Source organism: Bufo gargarizans, chromosome 3 (genome assembly GCF_014858855.1).
Source record: "Bufo gargarizans isolate SCDJY-AF-19 chromosome 3, ASM1485885v1, whole genome shotgun sequence".
Classification (NCBI taxonomy): Eukaryota; Metazoa; Chordata; class Amphibia; order Anura; family Bufonidae; genus Bufo; species Bufo gargarizans.
This window is the reverse complement of record NC_058082.1, coordinates 522,474,153-522,501,133: the sequence shown is the minus strand read 5'-3', so window position 1 is coordinate 522,501,133 and position 26,981 is coordinate 522,474,153.

Sequence of the window (26,981 nt, the reverse complement as noted above, 5' to 3'; positions counted from 1 at the left end):
GTATGTTGTTCCCAGTCGCCACTACTTCTTCAAGAGAGCCGTGCCTTCCCTGCACAACCAAGTATCCGATAAAATCAAGTGTTCACTGCGCAATGCCATCTGTGGCAAGGTCCACCTAACCACAGATACGTGGACCAGTAAGCCCGGCCAGGGACGATATACTTCCCTATCTGCACACTGGGTAAATGTAGTGGCTGCTGGGCCCCATGCGGAGAGCTGTTTGGCGCACGTCCTTCTGCCGCCAAGGATCACAGGGCAACATTCTTTGCCTCCTGTTGCCTCCTCCTCCTACTCGGCTTCCTTCTCCTCTTCTTCCACCTGCTCATCCAGTCAGCCACACACCTTCAGCACCAACTTCAACACAGCCCGGGGTAAACGTCAGCAGGCCATTCTGAAACTCATATGTTTGGGGGACAGGCCCCACACCGCACAGGAGTTGTGGCGGGGTATAGAACAACAGACCGACGAGTGGTTGCTGCCGGTGAGCCTCAAGCCTGGCCTGGTGGGACTCTGGGACTAGCCGGTTTGACGCACATCCCTTGCCTGGCCCATGTGCTGAATTTGGTGGTGCAGAAATTCATTCACAACTACCCCGACATGTCAGAGCTGCTGCATAAACTGCGGGCCGTCTGTTCACACTTCCGGCATTCACATCCTGCCGCTGCTCGCCTGTCTGCGCTACAGCGCAACTTCGGACTTCCTGCTCACCGCCTCATATGCGACTCCACCATGACCATTCTGGACAGACTGTGAGAGCAGCAGCAGGCCAAAGTGGAGTTTCAGCTGCAGCACGCACGGGTCAGTCGCACTGCGGAACAGCACCACTTCACCACCAATGACTAGGCCTCCATGCGAGACCTGTGTGCCCTGTTGCGCTGTTTCGAGTACTCCACCAAAATGGCCAGTGGCGATAACGCCATTATCAGCGTTACAATACCACTTCTATGTCTCCTTGAGAAAACACTTAGGGCGATGATGGAAGAGGAGGTGGCCCAGGAGGAGGAGGAGGAGGAAGAGGGGTCATTTTTAGCACTTTCAGGCCAGTCTCTTAGAAATGACTCAAAGGGAGGTTTTTTGCAACAGCAGAGGCCAGGTAAAAATGTGGCCAGCCAGGGCCCACTACTGGAGGACGAAGAGGATGAGGATGAGGTGGAGGAGGATGAGGATGGAGCATGTTCACAGCGGGGTGGCACCCAACGCAGCTCGGCCCCATCACTGGTGCGTGGCTGGGGGTAAACGCAGGACGATGACGATACGCCTCCCACAGAGGACAGCTTGTCCTTACCTCTGGGCAGCCTGGCACACATGAGCGACTACATGCTGCAGTGCCTGCGCAACGACAGCAGAGTTGCCCACATTTTAACGTGTGCGGACTACTGGGTTGCCACCCTGCTGGATCCACGGTACAAAGACAATGTGCCCACCTTACTTCCTGCACTGGAGCGTGATAGGAAGATGCGTGAGTACAAGCGCACGTTGGTAGACGCGCTACTGAGAGCATTCCCAAATGTCGCAGGGGAACAAGTGGAAGCCCAAGGCGAAGGCAGAGGAGGAGCAAGAGATCGCCAACGCAGCTGTGTCACGGCCAGCTCCTCTGAGGGCAGGATTAGCATTGCAGAGATGTGGAAAAGTTTTGTCAACACGCCACAGCTAACTGCACCACCACCTGATACGGAACGTGTTAGCAGGAGACAACATACCACTTACATGGTGGAACAGTACGTGTGCACACTAGAGTTGAGCGGACACCTGGATGTTCGGGTTCGAGAAGTTCGGCCGAACTTCCCGAAAATGTTCGGGTTCAGGATCCAAACCCGATCCGAACTTCGTCCCGAACCCGAACCCCATTGAAGTCAATGGGGACCCGAACTTTTCGGCACTAAAAAGGGTGTTAAACAGCCCAGGAAAGGGCTAGAGGGCGCAAAAGGCAGCAACATGTAGGTAAATCCCCTGCAAACAAATGTGGATAGGGAAATGAATTAAAATAAAAGTTAAATAAATAAAAATTTACCAAAATCAATTGGAGAGAGGTCCCATAGCAGAGAATCTGGCTTCACGTCACCCACCACTGGAACAGTCCATTCTCAGATATTTAGGCCCCGGCACCCAGGCAGAGGAGAGAGGTCCCGTGACAGAGAATCTGGCTTCATGTCAGCAGAGAATCAGTCTTCATGTCATAGCAGAGAATCAGGCTTCACGTCAGCCACCAATGCAACAGTCCATTGTCAATATTTAGGCCCAGCGCACCAGGCAGAGGAGAGAGGTCCCGTAACAGACAATCTGGCTTCATGTCAGCAGAGAATCAGTCTTCATGTCATAGCAGAGAATCAGGCTTCACGTCACCCACCACTGCAACAGTCCATTTTCATAAATTTAGGCCCAGCACCCAGGCAGAGGAGAGAGGTCCCGTAACAGACAATCTGGCTTCATGTCAGCAGAGAATCAGTCTTCATATCATAGCAGAGAATCAGGCTTCACGTCACCCACCACTGCAACAGTCCATTTTCATAAATTTAGGCCCAGCACCCAGGCAGAGGAGAGAGGTCCCGTAACAGACAATCTGGCTTCATGTCAGCAGAGAATCAGTCTTCATGTCATAGCAGAGAATCAGGCTTCACGTCACCCACCACTGCAACAGTCCATTTTCATAAATTTAGGCCCAGCACCCAGGCAGAGGAGAGAGGTCCCGTAACAGACAATCTGGCTTCATGTCAGCAGAGAATCAGTCTTCATGTCATAGCAGAGAATCAGGCTTCACGTCACCCACCACTGTAACAGTCCATTTTCATAAATTTAGGCCCAGCACCCAGGCAGAGGAGAGAGGTCCCGTAACAGACAATCTGGCTTCATGTCAGCAGAGAATCAGTCTTCATGTCATAGCAGAGAATCAGGCTTCACGTCACCCACCACTGCAACAGTCCATTTTCATAAATTTAGGCCCAGCACCCAGGCAGAGGAGAGAGGTCCCGTAACAGACAATCTGGCTTCATGTCAGCAGAGAATCAGTCTTCATGTCATAGCAGAGAATCAGGCTTCACGTCAGCCACCAATGCAACAGTCCATTGTCAGATATTTAGGCCCAGCACCCAGGCAGAGGAGAGAGGTCCCGTAACAGACAATCTGGCTTCATGTCAGCAGAGAATCAGTCTTCATGTCATAGCAGAGAATCAGGCTTCACGTCAGCCACCAATGCAACAGTCCATTGTCAGATATTTAGGCCCAGCACCCAGGCAGAGGAGAGAGGTCCCGTAACAGACAATCTGGCTTCATGTCAGCAGAGAATTAGTCTTCATGTCATAGCAGAGAATCAGGCTTCACGTCACCCACCACTGCAACAGTCCATTTTCATAAATTTAGGCCCAGCACCCAGGCAGAGGAGAGAGGTCCCGTAACAGAGGATCTGGCTTCATGTCAGCAGAGAATTAGTCTACATGTCATAACAGAAAATCAGGCTTCATGTCAGCCACTACTGCAACAGTCCATTGTCAGATATTTAGGCCCAGCACCCAGGCAGAGGAGAGAGGTCCCGTAACAGACAATCTGGCTTCATGTCAGCAGAGAATCAGTCTTCATGTCATAGCAGAGAATCAGGCTTCACGTCACCCACCACTGCAACAGTCCATTTTCATAAATTTAGGCCCAGCACCCAGGCAGAGGAGAGAGGTCCCGTAACAGACAATCTGGCTTCATGTCAGCAGAGAATCAGTCTTCATATCATAGCAGAGAATCAGGCTTCACGTCACCCACCACTGCAACAGTCCATTTTCATAAATTTAGGCCCAGCACCCAGGCAGAGGAGAGAGGTCCCGTAACAGACAATCTGGCTTCATGTCAGCAGAGAATCAGTCTTCATGTCATAGCAGAGAATCAGGCTTCACGTCAGCCACCAATGCAACAGTCCATTGTCAGATATTTAGGCCCAGCACCCAGGCAGAGGAGAGAGGTCCCGTAACAGACAATCTGGCTTCATGTCAGCAGAGAATCAGTCTTCATATCATAGCAGAGAATCAGGCTTCACGTCAGCCACCAATGCAACAGTCCATTGTCATATATTTAGGCCCAGCACCCAGGCAGAGGAGAGAGGTCCCGTAACAGACAATCTGGCTTCATGTCAGCAGAGAATCAGTCTTCATGTCATAGCAGAGAATCAGGCTTCACGTCACCCACCACTGCAACAGTCCATTTTCATAAATTTAGGCCCAGCACCCAGGCAGAGGAGAGAGGTCCCGTAACAGACAATCTGGCTTCATGTCAGCAGAGAATCAGTCTTCATGTCATAGCAGAGAATCAGGCTTCACGTCACCCACCACTGCAACAGTCCATTTTCATAAATTTAGGCCCAGCACCCAGGCAGAGGAGAGAGGTCCCGTAACAGAGGATCTGGCTTCATGTCAGCAGAGAATCAGTCTGCATGTCATAGCAGAGAATCAGGCTTCACGTCAGCCACCACTGCAACAGTCCATTGTCAGATATTTAGGCCCAGCACCCAGGCAGAGGAGAGAGGTCCCGTAACAGACAATCTGGCTTCATGTCAGCAGAGAATCAGTCTTCATGTCATAGCAGAGAATCAGGCTTCACGTCACCCACCACTGCAACAGTCCATTTTCATAAATTTAGGCCCAGCACCCAGGCAGAGGAGAGAGGTCCCGTAACAGACAATCTGGCTTCATGTCAGCAGAGAATCAGTCTTCATATCATAGCAGAGAATCAGGCTTCACGTCACCCACCACTGCAACAGTCCATTTTCATAAATTTAGGCCCAGCACCCAGGCAGAGGAGAGAGGTCCCGTAACAGACAATCTGGCTTCATGTCAGCAGAGAATCAGTCTTCATGTCATAGCAGAGAATCAGGCTTCACGTCAGCCACCAATGCAACAGTCCATTGTCAGATATTTAGGCCCAGCACCCAGGCAGAGGAGAGAGGTCCCGTAACAGACAATCTGGCTTCATGTCAGCAGAGAATCAGTCTTCATATCATAGCAGAGAATCAGGCTTCACGTCAGCCACCAATGCAACAGTCCATTGTCAGATATTTAGGCCCAGCACCCAGGCAGAGGAGAGAGGTCCCGTAACAGACAATCTGGCTTCATGTCAGCAGAGAATCAGTCTTCATGTCATAGCAGAGAATCAGGCTTCACGTCACCCACCACTGCAACAGTCCATTTTCATAAATTTAGGCCCAGCACCCAGGCAGAGGAGAGAGGTCCCGTAACAGACAATCTGGCTTCATGTCAGCAGAGAATCAGTCTGCATGTCATAGCAGAGAATCAGGCTTCACGTCAGCCACCACTGCAACAGTCCATTTTCATAATTTAGGCCCAGCACCCAGGCAGAGGAGAGAGGTCCCGTAACAGACAATCTGGCTTCATGTCAGCAGAGAATCAGTCTTCATGTCATAGCAGAGAATCAGGCTTCACGTCACCCACCACTGTAACAGTCCATTTTCATAAATTTAGGCCCAGCACCCAGGCAGAGGAGAGAGGTCCCGTAACAGACAATCTGGCTTCATGTCAGCAGAGAATTAGTCTTCATGTCATAGCAGAGAATCAGGCTTCACGTCACCCACCACTGCAACAGTCCATTTTCATAAATTTAGGCCCAGCACCCAGGCAGAGGAGAGAGGTCCCGTAACAGACAATCTGGCTTCATGTCAGCAGAGAATCAGTCTTCATGTCATAGCAGAGAATCAGGCTTCACGTCAGCCACCAATGCAACAGTCCATTGTCAGATATTTAGGCCCAGCACCCAGGCAGAGGAGAGAGGTCCCGTAACAGACAATCTGGCTTCATGTCAGCAGAGAATCAGTCTTCATGTCATAGCAGAGAATCAGGCTTCACGTCAGCCACCACTGCAACAGTCCATTGTCAGATATTTAGGCCCAGCACCCAGGCAGAGGAGAGAGGTCCCGTAACAGACAATCTGGCTTCATGTCAGCAGAGAATCAGTCTTCATGTCATAGCAGAGAATCAGGCTTCACGTCACCCACCACTGCAACAGTCCATTTTCATAAATTTAGGCCCAGCACCCAGGCAGAGGAGAGAGGTCCCGTAACAGACAATCTGGCTTCATGTCAGCAGAGAATCAGTCTTCATATCATAGCAGAGAATCAGGCTTCACGTCAGCCACCAATGCAACAGTCCATTGTCAGATATTTAGGCCCAGCACCCAGGCAGAGGAGAGAGGTCCCGTAACAGACAATCTGGCTTCATGTCAGCAGAGAATTAGTCTTCATGTCATAGCAGAGAATCAGGCTTCACGTCACCCACCACTGCAACAGTCCATTTTCATAAATTTAGGCCCAGCACCCAGGCAGAGGAGAGAGGTCCCGTAACAGACAATCTGGCTTCATGTCAGCAGAGAATCAGTCTTCATGTCATAGCAGAGAATCAGGCTTCACGTCACCCACCACTGCAATAGTCCATTTTCATAAATTTAGGCCCAGCACCCAGGCAGAGGAGAGAGGTCCCGTAACAGACAATTTGGCTTCATGTCAGCAGAGAATCAGTCTTCATGTCATAGCAGAGAATCAGGCTTCACGTCACCCACCACTGCAACAGTCCATTTTCATAAATTTCGGCCCAGCACCCAGGCAGAGGAGAGAGGTCCCGTAACAGACAATCTGGCTTCATGTCAGCAGAGAATTAGTCTTCATGTCATAGCATAGAATCAGGCTTCACGTCACCCACCACTGCAACAGTCCATTTTCATAAATTTAGGCCCAGCACCCAGGCAGAGGAGAGAGGTCCCGTAACAGAGGATCTGGCTTCATGTCAGCAGAGAATTAGTCTGCATGTCATAGCAGAAAATCAGGCTTCATGTCAGCCACCTACTGCAACAGTCCATTGTCAGATATTTAGGCCCAGCACCCAGGCAGAGGAGAGAGGTCCCGTAACAGACAATCTGGCTTCATGTCAGCAGAGAATCAGTCTTCATGTCATAGCAGAGAATCAGGCTTCACGTCACCCACCACTGCAACAGTCCATTTTCATATATTTAGGCCCAGCACCCAGGCAGAGGAGAGAGGTCCCGTAACAGACAATCTGGCTTCATGTCAGCAGAGAATCAGTCTTCATAGTCATAGCAGAGAATCAGGCTTCACGTCACCCACCACTGCAACAGTCCATTTTCATAAATTTAGGCCCAGCACCCAGGCAGAGGAGAGAGGTCCCGTAACAGACAATCTGGCTTCATGTCAGCAGAGAATCAGTCTTCATGTCATAGCAGAGAATCAGGCTTCACGTCACCCACCACTGCAACAGTCCATTTTCATAAATTTAGGCCCAGCACCCAGGCAGAGGAGAGAGGTCCCGTAACAGACAATCTGGCTTCATGTCAGCAGAGAATCAGTCTTCATGTCATAGCAGAGAATCAGGCTTCACGTCACCCACCACTGCAACAGTCCATTTTCATAAATTTAGGCCCAGCACCCAGGCAGAGGAGAGAGGTCCCGTAACAGACAATCTGGCTTCATGTCAGCAGAGAATCAGTCTTCATGTCATAGCAGAGAATCAGGCTTCACGTCACCCACCACTGTAACAGTCCATTTTCATAAATTTAGGCCCAGCACCCAGGCAGAGGAGAGAGGTCCCGTAACAGACAATCTGGCTTCATGTCAGCAGAGAATTAGTCTTCATGTCATAGCAGAGAATCAGGCTTCACGTCACCCACCACTGCAACAGTCTATTTTATAAATTTAGGCCCAGCACCCAGGCAGAGGAGAGAGGTCCCGTAACAGACAATCTGGCTTCATGTCAGCAGAGAATCAGTCTTCATGTCATAGCAGAGAATCAGGCTTCACGTCAGACACCAATGCAACAGTCCATTGTCAGATATTTAGGCCCAGCACCCAGGCAGAGGAGAGAGGTCCCGTAACAGACAATCTGGCTTCATGTCAGCAGAGAATCAGTCTTCATGTCATAGCAGAGAATCAGGCTTCACGTCAGCCACCAATGCAACAGTCCATTGTCAGATATTTAGGCCCAGCACCCATGCAGAGGAGAGAGGTCCCGTAACAGACAATCTGGCTTCATGTCAGCAGAGAATCAGTCTTCATGTCATAGCAGAGAATCAGGCTACACGTCACCCACCACTGCAACAGTCCATTTTCATAAATTTAGGCCCAGCACCCAGGCAGAGGAGAGAGGTCCCGTAACAGACAATCTGGCTTCATGTCAGCAGAGAATCAGTCTTCATATCATAGCAGAGAATCAGGCTTCACGTCAGCCACCAATGCAACAGTCCATTGTCAGATATTTAGGCCCAGCACCCAGGCAGAGGAGAGAGGTCCCGTAACAGACAATCTGGCTTCATGTCAACAGAGAATTAGTCTTCATGTCATAGCAGAGAATCTGGCTTCACGTCACCCACCACTGCAACAGTCCATTTTCATAAATTTAGGCCCAGCACCCAGGCAGAGGAGAGAGGTCCCGTAACAGAGGATCTGGCTTCATGTCAGCAGAGAATTAGTCTGCATGTCATAGCAGAGAAATCAGGCTTCACTGTCAGCCACCACTGCAACAGTTCATTGTCAGATATTTAGGCCCAGCACCCAGGCAGAGGAGAGAGGTACCCGTAACAGACAATCTGGCTTCATGTCAGCAGAGAATCAGTCTTCATGTCATAGCAGAGAATCAGGCTTCACGTCACCCACCACTGCAACAGTCCATTTTCATAAATTTAGGCCCAGCACCCAGGCAGAGGAGAGAGGTCCCGTAACAGACAATCTGGCTTCATGTCAGCAGAGAATCAGTCTTCATATCATAGCAGAGAATCAGGCTTCACGTCAGCCACCAATGCAACAGTCCATTGTCAGATATTTAGGCCCAGCACCCAGGCAGAGGAGAGAGGTCCCGTAACAGACAATCTGGCTTCATGTCAACAGAGAATTAGTCTTCATGTCATAGCAGAGAATCTGGCTTCACGTCACCCACCACTGCAACAGTCCATTTTCATAAATTTAGGCCCAGCACCCAGGCAGAGGAGAGAGGTCCCGTAACAGAGGATCTGGCTTCATGTCAGCAGAGAATTAGTCTGCATGTCATAGCAGAAAATCAGGCTTCATGTCAGCCACTACTGCAACAGTTCATTGTCAGATATTTAGGCCCAGCACCCAGGCAGAGGAGAGAGGTCCCGTAACAGACAATCTGGCTTCATGTCAGCAGAGAATCAGTCTTCATGTCATAGCAGAGAATCAGGCTTCACGTCACCCACCACTGCAACAGTCCGTTTTAATAAATTTAGGCCCAGCTCCCAGGCAGAGGAGAGAGGTCCCGTAACAGACAATCTGGCTTCATGTCAGCAGAGAATCAGTCTTCATATCATAGCAGAGAATCAGGCTTCACGTCAGCCACCAATGCAACAGTCCATTTTAATAAATTTAGGCCCAGCTCCCAGGCAGAGGATAGAGGTCCCGTAACAGACAATCTGGCTTCATGTCAGCAGAGAATCAGTCTTCATATCATAGCAGAGAATCAGGCTTCACGTCACCCACCACTGCAACAGTCCATTTTAATAAATTTAGGCCCAGCTCCCAGGCAGAGGATAGAGGTTCCGTAACAGACAATCTGGCTTCATGTCAGCAGAGAATCAGTCTTCATGTCATAGCAGAGAATCAGGCTTCACGTCAGCCACCAATGCAACAGTCCATTGTCAGATATTTAGGCCCAGCACCCAGGCAGAGGAGAGAGGTCCCGTAACAGACAATCTGGCTTCATGTCAGCAGAGAATCAGTCTTCATATCATAGCAGAGAATCAGGCTTCACGTCATCCACCAATGCAACAGTCCATTGTCAGATATTTAGGCCCAGCACCCAGGCAGAGGAGAGAGGTCCCGTAACAGACAATCTGACTTCATGTCAGCAGAGAAACAGTCTTCATGTCATAGCAGAGAATCAGGCTTCACGTCACCCACCACTGCAACAGTACATTTTCATAAATTTAGGCCCAGCACCCAGGCAGAGGAGAGAGGTCCCGTAACAGACAATCTGGCTTCATGTCAGCAGAGAATCAGTCTTCATGTCATAGCAGAGAATCAAGCTTCACGTCACCCACCACTGCAACAGTCCATTTTCATAAATTTAGGCCCAGCACCCAGGCAGAGGAGAGAGGTCCCGTAACAGACAATCTGGCTTCATGTCAGCAGAGAATCAGTCTTCATGTCATAGCAGAGAATCAGGCTTCACGTCAGCCACCAATGCAACAGTCCATTGTCAGATATTTAGGTTCAGCACCCAGGCAGAGGAGAGAGGTCCCGTAACAGACAATCTGGCTTCATGTCAGCAGAGAATCAGTCTTCATATCATAGCAGAGAATCAGGCTTCACGTCACCCACCACTGCAACAGTCCATTTTCATAAATTTAGGCCCAGCACCCAGGCAGAGGAGAGAGGTCCCCTAACAGAGGATCTGGCTTCATGTCAGCAGAGAATTAGTCTGCATGTCATAGTAGAAAAACAGGCTTCACGTCAGCCTCCACTGCAACAGTCCATTGTCAGATATTTAGGCCCAGCACCCAGGCAGAGGAGAGAGGTCCCGTAACAGAGGATCTGGCTTCATGTCAGCAGAGAATTAGTCTGCATGTCATAGTAGAGAATCAGGCTTCACGTCACCCAACATTGGAACAGTCTATTGGCATATATTTAGGCCCCGGCACCCAGACAGAGGAGAGGTTCATTCAACTTTGGGTAGCCTTGCAATATAATTGTAAAATGAAAATAAAAATAGGATTGAATGAGGAAGTGCCCTGGAGTACAATAATATATGGTTAAGGGGAGGTAGTTAATGTCTAATCTGGACATGGGACGGACAGGTTCCTGTGGGATCCATGCCTGGTACATTTTTATGAACGTCAGCTTGTCCACATTGGCTGTAGACAGGCGGCTGCGTTTGTCTGTAATGACGCCCCCTGCCGTGCTGAATACACTTTCAGACAAAACGCTGGCCGCCGGGCAGGCCAGCACCTCCAAGGCATAAAAGGCTAGCTCTGGCCACGTGGACAATTTAGAGACCCAGAAGTTGAATGGGGCCGAACCATCAGTCAGTACGTGGAGGGGTGTGCACACGTACTGTTCCACCATGTTAGTGAAATGTTGCCTCCTGCTAACACTATTGCTGGTTAAATGCACTTGGTGTGACAGCTTCACCCTGATGTAGGCTTTAGCCAAAAAACAACCACACCATTGAGGGTTAAATGCACTTGGTGACAGGCGCAGCTTGCCCCTGATGTAGTATATGGCCAAAAAATAAACAGACTACTGCTGGTTAAATGCACTTGGTGTGACAGCTTCACCCTTATGTAGGCTTTAGCCAAAAAACAACCACACCATTGAGGGTTAAATGCACTTGGTGACAAGCGCAGCTTGCCCCTGATGTAGTATATGGCCAAAAAATAAACAGACTATTGCTGGTTAAATTTACTTGGTGTGACAGCTTCACCCTGATGTAGGCTTTAGCCAAAAAACAACCACACCATTGAGGGTTAAATGCACTTGGTCGCAGCTTGTGCTGGCGCACCACAAGACAAAATGGCCGCCGATCACCCCAGAAAAAAGTGACTGACAAACGGTGAGCAATTGAGTATCAGCAGCTCAATGACCCACAGCTGCAGATCGATCAATAATTAAGTCTTTTGGAGGAGTTAATCTGCCTAATCTCGCCCTACTGTCGCAGCCGCAACCTCTCCCTACGCTAATCAGAGCAGAGTGACGGGTGGCGCTATGTGACTCCAGCTTAAATAGAGGCTGGGTCACATGGTGCTCTCGCCAATCACAGCCATGCCAATAGTAGGCATGGCTGTGATGGCCTCTTGGGGCAAGTAGTATGACGCTTGTTGATTGGCTGCTTTGCAGCCTTTCAAAAAGCGCCAAGAAAGCGTCACAAAAGCGCCAAGAAAGCGACGAACCCCGAACCCGAACCCGGACTTTTACGAAAATGTCCGGGTTCGGGTCCGTGTCACGGACACCCCAAAATTCGGTACGAACCCGAACTATACAGTTCGAGTTCGCTCATCCCTAGTGCACACCCCTCCACGTACTGACTGATGGTTCGGCCCCATTCAACTTCTGGGTCTCCAAATTGTCCACGTGGCCAGAGCTAGCCGTTTATGCCTTGGAGGTGCTGGCCTGCCCGGCGGCCAGAGTTTTGTTTGAACGTGTATTGAGCATGGCAGGGAGCGTCATTACAGAAAAACGCAGCCGCCTGTCTACAGCCAATGTAGACAATCTGACGTTCACAAAAATGATCCAGGCATGGATCCCACAGGACCTGTCCATCCCTTGTGCAGATTAGACATTTATAACTACCTCCCCTTAACCATATATTATTGTACTCCAGGGCACTTCCTCATTCAATCCTCTTTTTATTTTCATTTTACCATTATATTGCGGGGCAACCCAAAGTTGAATGGGACCTCTGTCTGGGTGCCGGGGCCTAACAATATCTGACAGTGGCCTGTTCCAGTGTTGGGTGACATGAAGCATGATTCTCTGCTATGACATAAAGCCTGAATCTCTGCTATGGGACCTCTCTCCTCTGTCTGGGTGCCGGGGCCTAAAATATCTGATAGTGGCCTGTTCCAGTGTTGGGTGACATGAAGCCTGATTCTCTGCTATGACATGAAGCCTGATTCTCTGCTATGGGACCTCTCTCCTCTGTCTGGGTGCCGGGGCCTAAAAATATCTGACAGTGGCCTGTTCCTGTGTTGGGTGACATGAAGCATGATTCTCTGCTATGACATAAAGCCTGAATCTCTGCTATGGGACCTCTCTCCTCTGTCTGGGTGCCGGGGCCTAAAATATCTGATAGTGGCCTGTTCCAGTGTTGGGTGACATGAAGCCTGATTCTCTGCTATGACATGAAGCCTGATTCTCTGCTATGGGACCTCTCTCCTCTGTCTGGGTGCCGGGGCCTAAAAATATCTGACAGTGGCCTGTTCCAGTGTTGGGTGACATGAAGCATGATTCTCTGCTATGACATGAAGCCTGAATCTCTGCTATGACATGAAGCCTGAATCTCTGCTATGGGCCCCCTCTCCTTTGTCTGGGTGACGGGGCCTAAATATCTGACAATGGCCTGTTCCAGTGGTGGGTGACGTGAAGCCCGATTCTCTGCTATGGCAGGAAGCCTGATTCTCTGCTATGGGACCTCTCTCCTCTGTCTGGGTGCCAGGGCCTAAATATCTGACAGTGGCCTGTTCCAGTGGTGGGTGACATGAAGCCTGATTCTCTGCCATGAGACCTCTCTCCAATTGATATTGGTTAATTTTAATTTATTTAATTTTTATTTTAATTCATTTCCCTATCCACATTTGTTTGCAGGGGATTTACCTACATTTTGCTGCCTTTTGCAGCCCTCTAGCCCTTTCCTGGGCTATTTTACAGCCTTTTTAGTGCCGAAAAGTTCGGGTCCCCTTTGACTTCAATGGGGTTCGGGGCGAAGATCGGGTCGAGTTCGGATCCCGAACCCGAACATTTCCGGGAAGTTCGGCCGAACTTCTCGAACCCGAACATCCAGGTGTTCGCTCAACTCTATCTGAGATTCAATATTGATGACTAATAAGAATAGGTCATCTATATCAGATTGATGGGGGTCTGACTACTGCCACCCTTTCCAATAAGCTGTTTAAAAACGTCTCTTCATTAATTACCAATAGCAGTGTCGTCCATTGTATAGCGGCTGTTTTTGGCATTGCAGCTCAATCCCATTCACTTGAATGAAACTTACTGTAGGAAAAAGATATAACTGATGGACTTGACATCTCAGACCTGGGAGGAGGCTGAAGTGTTAACCTGAGCTCCATGGTCCCTTCCAACAGCTCATCAGCAAGTGAGCCACAAACTGGACCCTACCAAACAGATATTGATGACCTACCCTGAGAATAGGTCACCAATATGAGTCCTAGACAACCTCCTGTTGCCCCAAAGATCAAAGAGAAAAAATTGGAGCTGCTTGTGGAACAAACACTTGCCACAAGGGTTTCTTTATTTGAATCAAAATCTACTAGACTTTATTGATGGTATGGGTTTGGGCCCCCAAAACCCCAGTCTGACACTGCCATTGAGGTCACAATGAGCACTTATTCAAAAAAGCATGGCCCCAGATCAGTTATTAATGATCCTGAAATTGTTGTAATACACATAAAGCAAACAATACAGTAGCACAAATGCAATGTGACAAAATGTATAGCAAGTTACCCCTAAATAGACATGTTGTACTGTAAATGGGGAGGTAAGCTTTTCTAGAAATTGACAAACAGTGGACAGTGAGTACCATAACTAGGGAGAGCTAAAATAAGCTAAATTCTGGGTGAATATTCTAGCTACAGTAAACAGATATTTTTGACTGTTTTTTTCTTCACATACAGTACCATTCTATTGCAAACTTTATGGGAACACAATAAACGGTCTATAAAAATTCTGCAATCGTTTAGGCTTTATTACTTTGTTATTATGAGATTATTTTCTTATTACACATTATATTTCATGATAGTGGTAACCATGCTACATTTGAAGACACCCCCCCCCCCCCCCGGCCCAAAAAAAAAAAAAAAAAAAAGTTATGCATTTTGGAAACTACACCCCACAAGAAATATCTAAAGAGGTGTAGTGAGTGCTTTGTCCCAACAGGAGTTTTAAAGAATTTTGAAACACTTGGCCATGAAAATAATACATTTCATATTTTACAAGTGAATGTCGCTTTAAACCCAAATTTTTCATTTTCATAAGGGATAACAACAGGTGTAAATTCACCCCTCAATACGTTATGCATTTTTCCAGAATACAGTAACACTCCATATGTGGTCGTAAACTGCAGTTTGGCAGTGTTCAGAAGGAAAGGAGTAGCATCTAGATTCCCTAACATGGAATTTGCTGAAATTGTTTGTAAGTGCCATAGCTTTCATTTCTCTTTTGACTAAACTACAGGGTGGGCCATTTATATGGATACACCTTAATAAAATGGGAATGTTTGGTGATATTAACTTCCTGTTTGTGGCACATTAGTATATGTGAGGGGGGAAACTTTGAATCCAACTTTTGTTTTTTCAATAGGAAGAGGGTCATGTGACACATCAAACTTATTAGGAATTTCACAAGAAAAACAATGCTATGCTTGGTTTTAATGTATCTTAATTTTTTCATGAGTTATTTACAAGTTTCTGACCACTTATAAAATGTGTTCAATGTGCTGCCCATTGTGTTGGATTGTCAATGCAACCCTCTTCTCCCACTCTTCACATACTGATAGCAACACCGCAGGAGAAATGCTAGCACAGGCTTCCAGTATCCATAGTTTCAGGTGCTGCACATCTCGTATCTTCACAGCATATGCATAAGATGTATCCATATAAATGGCCCACCCTGTATATGAGAACTAATATTTTATTCATACCATTTTGGGGTTCAAATGACTTTTTGATCAATTTTTATACCATTTTCTAGGAGGTGAGGTGGGCAAAAAAAAGTATGTGATTATGGTGATACCAAATTCTCTCTCTCTCTCTCTCTCTCTCTCTCTATATATATATATTTTTTTTTTATGTTTTACTACTTTTGCATCATAAAAAAAACTAATTATATTTTGTATCGCTATATACTAACAGCCATAACATATTTTCTTTTTCTGCCAACGTACGTAGCTGTTGTGTTTGTCTTTTTTTTTAAACGGACCGTAGTTTTTATTGGTTCCATTTAGGGATACATGACACATCTATGGTCTATTCAGACCCTAAATTCCCTGTAGGGGTCCCTAACTAAAAATAAAAATATTTCTTTATTAGTTATTATTTTAAAATAAATGAACCAAACAACTATAGAAAACTATTAAAATTATCAGTGTCTGATGGAGGGTACAATTGGAGTGTATGAATGTATTTACCTTTATCACATGTAGCCACTGTGGAGTGCAGTGCCTCCCATTCATTTGTATGGGGTATAGCTGCACTTACAAGCCTCTGCTAATACTTTGTTTGTGCATTCATACAATGTGATGGCAGATTGGGCGCTCCTATTAAGATCCTTTTATCTTCGGCCTTTATATTCAGGCTGGACAACAGTGAAACAATATTGCTAGGTTTGTGTGTACTTTTGAAGCTGCCACTAGTCTGCTCAATTCACTTGTCTCTAGGCTACACTCTACACTTTTGTGCTACTGACTGCTCTATTTCATCCATAGAAGTCACTGTTTGCGCTAAACCGCTCATGTGGCATGCTCAATTACACTCCTCAATGTCTGGTGCTGTCTCTGCAGCATACTCTTTTTGTACTAGTCCCTAACATTTCAGGCACTGTTTAAAATACAGGACGTCATACCACCCCTCCCGACATGTTTCGCCACGCTCGGTGGCTTCGTCAGGGGATGTGGGTTATGTGGACTTTTAGGGATACATATACGTTTTTGATCACTTTTTATTCAATTTTTGGGGGGATATGAGGTAACAAAAATAGCAATTCTATTATTGTGGGGGCACAATGGGGGCTGCAGGAGGAAAATGTTGTGCCTTCATCCAGGCTCTGATCTCCACCATCATAAACAGTGGAGGACATAGCCTGAATCCAACATTTTCAGCCTAAGTATGCTCTGATTGGTTAGTCTGTACAGACAGACCATTCAGAGTGATTCCTGATAAAGATCCACTCTAACTGGCCCCTTGCTAACATCACCAGAGTCTCCGCTGTCTGTGACAGTGGATACACGGGTTCTGTGACACCTCCTTGGGTCACCCCATCTGCTAACAGTTTGGGCGTAACAATACACCCAGGTGCATAAAGTTAGTACTCACCTAGGCATACACTCATTTCCTGAGTCTTTTGTACCTGTCTCTCTTATTTATTTATTTATTTATATCTGGATACCTACCTCTAACATATTCCTCTGATGTGGCTCCTGACATCTTATCCCAACTTTTGGCTATGTTTGTGACTTTATTTATCTGCTCTGTGGTACTCTGACCTCTAACTATGTTTAACCATGTTTCACCTACTTGATCCAGTATTGAAGTCATCACGGATTGAACCTATTGATGATGTAGGGATGTATACTGCAGGAGAGAGAGTACTGTAGACCAGGCATTGTTCACCTGGGTTTCTGGAAAATATATTCAAGCGATTCTGAGAATGTTTTCTTGTGACACATCACACTTGATGCTAGGAGTAAATTTGGGTTGATATGTTTATTTTATTTTTATTTAATTTTTTTTTTAAATTCCCAAATTTATGAAAGGTTTTAAAAAATTCACTATTTTCTAAATTAGAATTTTTCTGCTTTTAAGGTGGATAGTTGATACCTCATAAAATAGTGTGAATAATTTTGTAGATGTCATTTAATTTTTTTAGGACATTAGAAGGCTTAGAATTAGCAAGTTTTAACATATTTTAAAAGATTTCCAAAATCCACTTTTTTAAGGATCCCCCTTTTTTTTATTTTCAAATGGGTTAACAGGTGAAAAAGCATGTCAAATTTTTTAAAGCATTTCTCCTGGACATGGTAATACACCATAACTGGTTGTATACTACTGTTTGGGCACAAGGCAGGATCAGAACGGAAGAAACTCCATATGGTGTTTGGAGGGCAAACTTAGTGTATAAAAATTAGCAGCAAAATTGATCTATGAAGCGCAAGCATGGTAAAAGCACTGATTTAATAGTTCAAGACTACCACCAAAAACTTAGTGAATAAAAGAAGAGGAAAATGTATCTATGATGCACAAGCATGGCAACAGATTAAAAAAAATCTTACTACAAAAAAGCACTGATTTAACAATTTGAGGCTACCACCAAAAATTTATTGGTTAAAAAAATGGGGGGAAATTGATCTAGGAAGCAAGAGGTATATAATGTTACATGTTATGCAGCCTTACCACAGTTTCTATTGATAAAAAATATAAAAAATGAAAAGAATTACATATTTTGTATGACAATCCAGCAAATGGAATGGCGCTAAGTAGGCAGCATCTGAGCAGATGCCCTGGTGCTTGAGAACTATGACACGTTACTACTGGATGTACGTTTAATATATTGTTATGCAATATGTACAATTACTATATATATTTTCTTTCATCTCAGAAATTCTATAAAAATGATTGAACATAAAAAGTATGCATACTATAGATAAGCAAATTGATTTGGAATTCATCCGGAATTTTCTAAAAAAAAACAAACCCAAAATTTGTATGCTTAATTTTGGGTAAATCAAGGTAGAAAGAACTGCACATGAAAAGAAGATTCAATTAACCTTTCTTTCAAAAAGGATCTAAAAAGCTGTTTCACACAGGTTTCCTAGCAAAACTAGGATAATAGCTAACCAGCCTCACATCTGCAAATACATCTAACTTTTCCAGGACAAAATCCCTTTATCAGAGCAAAGCAGGCAGAATCAGCTTTTCTAGCTAATAGGCTTTGGGATGACTTCTAGGTGGTTACTCCCAGTCCTCTCAGCTAGAAAAGCTAACTCTGTCAGCTTAGTTCTGATAAAAGGCTTTTGGCCTGGTAGAGCTATTTGCACCTGTGAGGTTGGCTTAGCTAATAATCTAGTTATGTTAGGAAGCCTGTTTAAAAAGCTGAGCAATAATTGCATGATGTATGGATTCGCTCTGGTAGGAAGGTTAGCGGACACAGTATAGAGGCAATCACAAAGTCTTTAACTATAATAGTTCAGTGCTTATTCACAAAGAAGGCAAAACAAAATCCCATTTCACAGTCTTGGCGTTTGTTCACACCATGGAAAGTCCACAGAACACAAACATTCACCTTGATAGCAGTTTTTTTTTCAGCGGTCCCCAGCAGGCTTTAGTGGCATGTTTTCCAGCATGCTCTCAGCCCTTTTGCACGGCAAACCCAAACCACAGAGAATTCACAGCTACACTGTAATATGGAGGATAATTCACACCACCTGATTAATGGTGACTGCTTTTTATAAGCCTCCCAAGACCCGGCCTGGAACGTGGGAAGTAGCCACCCATCTAGCACTTTGGCTACTCCCAGTAAGAGCCATCCCAGATCGGCTTTACAGCCATACTAAACAGCTGAAGTGTCAAACTGCAAAGCAATAATGATACTTCAGGAGAGAAAAAATGGCTCTTACCTCACCGAGGCCAAGAACTTTGGTGACACGTACTGACCATGAATGATGGCCCCTTGTTGCTTCCTACAATGGCTATGCTATATCTTTAGGTGTCAACTACATAAACTGCACTTGTTTTTACATGTGCAGATATCTCTCTTGATTTGCCTGAAGTTAATCACAAAATATTTGGGTTTGTTTAAAGGGAACCTGTCATGTGGCTCTTTGATTATAATCTAACTAATTATATACAATCATTAACTACTAAAAAGTACCTTAGATGTATTCACTCACTGGTGTGACAGATGGTTACCTCATAATATAAGAAAAAGCGAAGAAGGTCACGGCACTCCAAAGGCTATTCAGTGTTTTTTATTACACCACAAAATCAGCAGCAACGTTTCGACAATAGTCTTTTTCAAGCTACAAACATGTTCACAAATGACTCACAATATATAAGGGTACTAATTCATACCAATTACCCAGTGAATGTGCATTAACACAAATCCCACCCCTTCTCAGGTACATACAATCATATAACTAATTAATCAACCATCGTGTATATTTAATATGAGGCTTACCAAGCGTTCACATGTGCGGCTGTCACTGTGTAGTGCATCCATGGCGAGCGGCGTCTTCCGCATACGTATGCGCCTGCGCGAACATCCTAACGGGATTCACATACATCTCAACGTCATCTAAGCAGTCACATGACCATTGACGCTGTTCTCGGTCATCTGACTGGTGACGTGTCTAAGCGTCTACTCGCTGTCATAGTAACCACAGGTCCTATAAGGGAAAACCTTCCTATCCTGTAGACTCCTTCGTTGGATATTATTTTTAATACACACTGAGGATTTACACAGACGCCGGTCACCATGGGCGCAACATCAGAGAGACAGCCTTATTAAACAACAATAGAAAATAAACAAAAACAGCGACGAGAGAACCGATCACAGCAGGCCATCTATAAAACCTCAGTCATAGCTAAATTGCGGTTCAGTACACCAACTGTAAATATGTCAGGCGGAGGCACATGATCTCACACATAAATATGATCACGTAAAGAGAGATCAAAAAAAGGAATCAACATGAGATCCCATTGGAGGAATTTCAGAAAACTGTTGCAATTGCAATAATGTACAGAAGGGACAAACCTTTTTCCATCCACATAGTGGGAAGAGGTATGATATAAAGGGTTTCTACACGTGCTCTTCTGAATTTGTGATCTATACATTGCAGTGCCCGTGTGGTCTCATCTATGTGGGTGAGACCACACAGGCCTGCAAATTGAGAATTAACCAACACAGGTATTCCATTCGGAAACTGTTTACGAAAATGGAGAGCACGTCTGGAAATCTGGAGAGTGAACTCCCGGTCCCAGAACATTTTTACAGATTCAAGCACACCGTTGCACAGTTGAGGTTTAGGGTTATTGATGGCGTTCCCGCGCCTCAGAGAGGGGGCGATCGGGAACGACTCTTGAAACGTCTGGAACTCAGATGGATCTTTGAGTTGGACACCATTGAGCCCAAGGGACTCAATCGGGAGTTCAAGGTGGGTTCTCTCTTCTGAGTCGTCTAACAGGATGTGAAGAGAAAGGGTTTTTATATGTAATAAGTAACAGTACCCGATATATAATCGAGATTATAAATTTTAAATTTTACTTTTCTTGTTGTATTTTTGTGTTTTTCACTATAGATGAGGCATCCACGCGGGATGTACGCGAAGGATGGGAACAGTGACCTGGGAGCCGTCCAGCAGGTTATTATATTATTGCACGTGTTGTGCATTAGGTTCCACTAACTGATTATGTGTGGCGGAAACACATTATTCATTAAACTGACAATTTGACTAGATCCTACATTATCCGCTTTGGAGGCTATTTTATTCAGACAGAGGAATCTGGATGGCTGGTGACATAGGTTGTCTTTTATTGGAGTTCTTAGATCTGTGTAGGAGACCTTGGGGGTAAGCAAGGTAGGGGTCCACCTGACGGTGGGGCCCAGACCATGCGGGGGCACACATCGGTGGTCCCTCTTTTGATAGAGGGGGGACGATGGTTGTGGCCCTAGTACTCCCTGTCCAACAACAGTGGACAGTGTGATTTTGAGCATATCGTACTGCTACACCCCTGGCTATCAGCACTCGGGTGGGTCTGATTACTTTGCACCGTGTATAGCACGGGATCTCAACCTTTATGTTCACACTTGCCACTCTTGAATAATATTTTTCCAATTAAATGAATATTGGGAGGACCACACTGTTTGCACAGCCCTGTGTTGTTTTACTAGTAGGATCTTTTCTGAAATTCCTCCAATGGGATCTCATGTTGATTCCTTTTTTTGATCTCTCTTTACGTGATCATATTTATGTGTGAGATCATGTGCCTCCGCCTGACATATTTACAGTTGGTGTACTGAACCGCAATTTAGCTATGACTGAGGTTTTATAGATGGCCTGCTGTGATCGGTTCTCTCGTCGCTGTTTTTGTTTATTTTCTATTGTTGTTTAATAAGGCTGTCTCTCTGATGTTGCGCCCATGGTGACCGGCGTCTGTGTAAATCCTCAGTGTGTATTAAAAATAATATCCAACGAAGGAATCTACAGGATAGGAAGGTTTTCCCTTATAGGACCTGTGGTTACTATGACAGCGAGTAGACGCTTAGACACGTCACCAGTCAGATGACCGAGAACAGCGTCAATGGTCATGTGACTGCTTAGATGACGTTGAGATGTATGTGAATCCCGTTAGGATGTTCGCGCAGGCGCATACGTATGCGGAAGACGCCGCTCGCCATGGATGCACTACACAGTGACAGCCGCACATGTGAACGCTTGGTAAGCCTCATATTAATATACACGATGGTTGATTAATTAGTTATATGATTGTATGTACCTGAGAAGGGGTGGGATTTGTGTTAATGCACATTCACTGGGTAATTGGTATGAATTAGTACCCTTATATATTGTGAGTCATTTGTGAACATGTTTGTAGCTTGAAAAAGACTATTGTCGAAACGTTGCTGCTGATTTTGTGGTGTAATAAAAAACACTGAATAGCCTTTGGAGTGCCGTGACCTTCTTCGCTTTTTCTGGTATTTGTGGGGTCCATGAGGCCGGGACCTGACGTCACGAGCACCGCCGCAAAGCCTCTTGAATGAATTCAAGTAAGTGGTGCTGTCCTACCACTCTTTTTTGTCTGATCCGTTTGGGCCTGAGGACTTGCACACTGTCCATGGATTGAAAACAACAAGTTTCTTTGTGTTTTTTTCATGGATTTGAGCGGCATAAGCATAATGGCTACACCACACAGCTCTGTTTATTCAAGTGATCAAATCAATCACATCCTGAGTGGCGACGAGGGTGAGGGAGCCTTCCTGAACAAACCGACTGCTGATTCCATCAAGCGCAGGTTGGTGAATGAGAGAAAACAACTTATTAATTCGGAACTACATCTCCTAACCCTAAGAGAATACTACAGGGTGAGTCGCATACCTCGGGGTCTGAGGACTCACCTCAGACCAATTTTGTTTCCTGAGAATCAAGAATTCCTAAATAAATTCATGGAAATTGCGAATCGGTTCTCCATGGACATTATGTTATTGAACATGGAGTTCTTACAGAAGGACACAATACAAATTAATACAAGGGTGCAGGAGCACGAGGAGCGACTAAAATCAATCACCAGCGCACAGGAATATGAAAAATTCCTTGACCAAATCAAAGGAGATCTTCATAAATATCGCCTTAATATTGAGGAGACTAAAAGGCAGAAGTGGTCTAGAGATGAGGAGGATTACACCAAGGGGAACATCTATAAAAGAACACAACCAGAGGTCAATAAATTCAGGTCACAGAAAAAACGCAGATTCCAGAGACCAAGGGGACGTCGTACAGACTTCACGGATACGGACTCCTCCACTGAGGGCATCAATGGGACTGATTTTTTAGGATCGGGACCCCTAAGGGACACAGGGGAAGACGCAGGGGAGGACGCAAACATCACCAGCATAGAAGGAACAACCAGGAATATCCGCTCAACGCGGTCAGCCAAACCACCGGTGGGAACCAAAATACCTGTGTCACAGCAGGGGAGAAGAGGTGCACAGAAGTCGGCACAATGAATGGGACTCAATTGGTGGTAAATATTTCCTCTTATGACCTCACTGATGTGGAATTAAGAGTATTGAATAAGGGATTGTCTTTTTGCCCTACATCCACGGTTGACTGGTTCCAAAATGAAATTGATTTGTTACATTTCTTTAGGCGGATTAAGTTAAAAGTTTTTTTCAATGATCAGACTCAAAGACCCAGGGAGGGACCTCCTCCCGGGGCCTCTGATGACACTGAGCACAGTATTTTAAGATTGACTGATTTAGGGCTACACATTAAGAGTGATTTCCAACCCCCGATATACCACAAAGCAATAGACACTTTTGTATCCTTGGTCCGGTCGGATGTCACTAGATTGAGACAACAGAATGATGGTGTCTCCGGTTCTAACCTGACCAAGGATGAAAAAGTTGCATTGACCTCCCTTGGTCGGCGTAAAGAGCTTACGATTAAGGCAGCCGACAAGGGAGGGGCAATTGTGGTTATGAACACTACACAATATGTCAGTGAAATTGAAAAACAACTGCAAGATACAGAAGTGTATAGACAAGTCAATGAAGATCCGAAATTCGGTGTGATGAAAAAAATAAAAATACTGGTAGATAATGCTTATGCTAATAACATCATAGATGTAAAACTCCATAGCTATCTGATAGAGAAACATCCAGTGACGCCCACCCTATATGTCTTACCAAAGATACACAAAGATCTATACAACCCGCCAGGACGTCCCATAGTGGCTGGTATAGATTCCGTCTTTGCCTCTGCGGCTGTGTTCATCGACAAAGTGTTGAGGTCTGCGGCAACGGGGGCGAAGTCATATGTGAGGGATACGACTGAATTCCTCAACAGGATCCAACAGTTGACGTTCGGTGCGGGTGATAGACTGGTGTCCTTCGACGTCACCAGTCTATATACCTGCATTGAACATGAAAAAGGCTTGGAAGCGGTGCAGTGGGCCTTGCAACAAACTGACCATCCCGCTATAGTATGTGAATTTGTCAGCTCACTGTTGGAGATCCTGCTGACGAGTAACTATTTTAGCTTTGACCAAAAGTTTTATATCCAAAATCGTGGGACTGCCATGGGGTCTAATATGGCCCCGACATATGCCAACATCTATATGACATATGTGGAAGAGTCGTTTATATACCCATCCACCCTGTTCCATTATGTGTCCGGGTGGATGAGGTATATAGACGACATCTTCCTCATATGGTCAGGGACTGATGTGGAGTTAGGAGAGTTTCATGACTTAATCAATAGTGTCCATACACAACTGAAGTTCACTAGGGTGGATTCGTTGCACTCCATACAATTTCTAGACACATCAGTCTATGTGGCTGAAAGCGGTCTTCAAACAGACATTTTTGTCAAACCAACGGATCGAAATAGTATGTTACGTTTCGACAGCGCTCACCCTAAGAACATGCTGAGTTCTCTTCCATATAGTCAACTTCTAAGGGTGAGACGCATCATCTCAGATGATGAAAAAATGGATGAGGGATTGCAGGCAATGAGCTCTAAGTTCATAGCCAGAAGGTATCCCAAAAAGTTGGTTCAGAGACATCTTGACAAAGTCAGACAACATACAAGGACGCATTTGTTGACCTCGACCAGAATTAAAACTGATAATAAGAGATTACCCTTTGTGTCCACACATTCGGTTTTGAGCAAACAAATAACAGATTCGCTCAGACGAAATTGGTCGATCCTGACACGTTCTTTCCCAGACATTGCCGAGTTTCAGACACCACCGCTTATGTCCTACAGAAGGTCTAAAAATCTTGGAGATCAGTTGGTGCATTCCTTTCTGCAGAGGCCTGACAAGTCACGCCTCTCCAGAAAGGGATGCTATCCCTGCCTCAACTGTTGCAATTGCAATAATGTACAGAAGGGACAAACCTTTTTCCATCCACATAGTGGGAAGAGGTATGATATAAAGGGTTTCTACACGTGCTCTTCTGAATTTGTGATCTATACATTGCAGTGCCCGTGTGGTCTCATCTATGTGGGTGAGACCACACAGGCCTGCAAATTGAGAATTAACCAACACAGGTATTCCATTCGGAAACTGTTTACGAAAATGGAGAGCACGTCTGGAAATCTGGAGAGTGAACTCCCGGTCCCAGAACATTTTTACAGATTCAAGCACACCGTTGCACAGTTGAGGTTTAGGGTTATTGATGGCGTTCCCGCGCCTCAGAGAGGGGGCGATCGGGAACGACTCTTGAAACGTCTGGAACTCAGATGGATCTTTGAGTTGGACACCATTGAGCCCAAGGGACTCAATCGGGAGTTCAAGGTGGGTTCTCTCTTCTGAGTCGTCTAACAGGATGTGAAGAGAAAGGGTTTTTATATGTAATAAGTAACAGTACCCGATATATAATCGAGATTATAAATTTTAAATTTTACTTTTCTTGTTGTATTTTTGTGTTTTTCACTAATAGATGAGGCATCCACGCGGGATGTACGCGAAGGATGGGAACAGTGACCTGGGAGCCGTCCAGCAGGTTATTATATTATTGCACGTGTTGTGCATTAGGTTCCACTAACTGATTATGTGTGGCGGAAACACATTATTCATTAAACTGACAATTTGACTAGATCCTACATTATCCGCTTTGGAGGCTATTTTATTCAGACAGAGGAATCTGGATGGCTGGTGACATAGGTTGTCTTTTATTGGAGTTCTTAGATCTGTGTAGGAGACCTTGGGGGTAAGCAAGGTAGGGGTCCACCTGACGGTGGGGCCCAGACCATGCGGGGGCACACATCGGTGGTCCCTCTTTTGATAGAGGGGGGACGATGGTTGTGGCCCTAGTACTCCCTGTCCAACAACAGTGGACAGTGTGATTTTGAGCATATCGTACTGCTACACCCCTGGCTATCAGCACTCGGGTGGGTCTGATTACTTTGCACCGTGTATAGCACGGGATCTCAACCTTTATGTTCACACTTGCCACTCTTGAATAATATTTTTCCAATTAAATGAATATTGGGAGGACCACACTGTTTGCACAGCCCTGTGTTGTTTGACTAGTAGGATCTTTTCTGAAATTCCTCCAATGGGATCTCATGTTGATTCCTTTTTTTGATCTCTCTTTACGTGATCATATTTATGTGTGAGATCATGTGCCTCCGCCTGACATATTTACAGTTGGTGTACTGAACCGCAATTTAGCTATGACTGAGGTTTTATAGATGGCCTGCTGTGATCGGTTCTCTCGTCGCTGTTTTTGTTTATTTTCTATTGTTGTTTAATAAGGCTGTCTCTCTGATGTTGCGCCCATGGTGACCGGCGTCTGTGTAAATCCTCAGTGTGTATTAAAAATAATATCCAACGAAGGAGTCTACAGGATAGGAAGGTTTTCCCTTATAGGACCTGTGGTTACTATGACAGCGAGTAGACGCTTAGACACGTCACCAGTCAGATGACCGAGAACAGCGTCAATGGTCATGTGACTGCTTAGATGACGTTGAGATGTATGTGAATCCCGTTAGGATGTTCGCGCAGGCGCATACGTATGCGGAAGACGCCGCTCGCCATGGATGCACTACACAGTGACAGCCGCACATGTGAACGCTTGGTAAGCCTCATATTAAATATACACGATGGTTGATTAATTAGTTATATGATTGTATGTACCTGAGAAGGGGTGGGATTTGTGTTAATGCACATTCACTGGGTAATTGGTATGAATTAGTACCCTTATATATTGTGAGTCATTTGTGAACATGTTTGTAGCTTGAAAAAGACTATTGTCGAAACGTTGCTGCTGATTTTGTGGTGTAATAAAAAACACTGAATAG